Source organism: Cynara cardunculus (genome assembly GCF_001531365.2).
Source record: "Cynara cardunculus var. scolymus isolate 2C chromosome LG 1, CcrdV1, whole genome shotgun sequence".
Taxonomy (NCBI): Eukaryota; Viridiplantae; Streptophyta; class Magnoliopsida; order Asterales; family Asteraceae; genus Cynara; species Cynara cardunculus.
Window position 1 is genome coordinate 41,490,843 of NC_037528.1, and position 1,531 is coordinate 41,492,373.

A 1,531-nucleotide genomic window follows, 5' to 3' on the forward strand; every position below is an offset into this window, starting at 1 on the left:
GGACATACTACTAATATAACTAGAACGGATAACTTCTTAGCATACTCTAACTAGACATAGCCTGATCACCTGTGTCTAATTAAGTATGTATAAGGAGAGACGCGAATTGGTTATGTTAGGTGTTTGTCTAAAAGTTAAGGTCTTCTTACTCAATAAGAAAAGCACGGTTCGCTTGTGTGAGTTTGCATAAATATTTGCATTCTTTTTATTATGATTCGTTTAATGATTTTTTTAATTTTTTTTTACTATCGCAGCATTATGTCGGAAAATGAACATGTGAACTCCGAAGACTACGATCCCTCATAGCACAGCTATGATAGTGTCAATGATGCCACTGAATCTTTGGCGCGGTCACCCACCCCACAGCCGCCTAGCTCTGTGCCCGCACAACCTATAGCGCCACACAGAGTCAGAATTCGGGCTACCGCCCGAATGAGCATTCCTCCACCCCTGAGGATGTCTTTCTCCGCCCCAACTGGAGCTGTGAGGGAGTCATCACGATCACACACTCGTAGTGTAACACCTCCACCCGCTACCAGGACCATAGCGGAGCGTACTCCGGGTATGACTACCCTGGAGAATTTGTGGGTTTTGGGGTATAGCTCAAGATCTTGAGATGTGTCAACTTTGGCTGGAGCACTATCGACACTTTGCTGATGGAGTGATCACAGCGTAGGCACTCAAGATAGTATGATGGATCGTTCACTAGAGTTGATCTTCATAGCTAGGAGGGCGATCAGGAGGTTGCACACTTTCTTGGCAGTGTTAGCTGGAATTTTGATGATAGTGATGGGGTTGCTTATTTGGAGTCTTATGCGTTAGAGGATTCTATTTGTTAAGTTGTTGATGGTTGAACTTTAAGACTTTTTTTTGAGGCTTATAGTCGTGGTTTGTGAACAATTTTCTTTCATATTGCACGTCTTTATTTTATTTATGGATCCTATGAGATTTTGCCTATGGATAGTTAAGTTTTGTTGATTATCGATTTAATACTAAGTTATTATATTATTATCTTGATTGCATGATTAGATAATTGAATTATACCATGCATAAGTCAATAAAGTAGCTACAACGTTAAACAGTAAAAATAACCGAACTTCGACTTAAAATCTGTGTATTAAAAGTATGCCTCCAAGAAGGAGTACTCGCAGCACGAGAGAAATTCCTGAAGGCCAAACACCTGATATAGCACAGTTGATAGCTCAGCAAATTCGGGAGGCAGTACCAACTATTGTCGCTCAGGTCACAGCGGGCATTAATGCAAATCAAAGGAGTGAAGGAGGCCCTAGCACCGAGAATCCCGTCAGAGAGGAGAATCGTAACATCAATGATAGAGGATGCAGTTACAAGACATTCATGTCCTGCAAGCCCAAGGAGTTTCATGGTAAAGAAGGTGCAATTGGATTATTATCATGGATTGAGAGCMTRGAGTCGGTACTYCATATTAGCAAGTGTTCCGARGAYTGTAAGGTGGAGTATGCAACATGCCAACTTCAGGGAAGAGCCCTAACCTGGTGGAACATACAAGTTC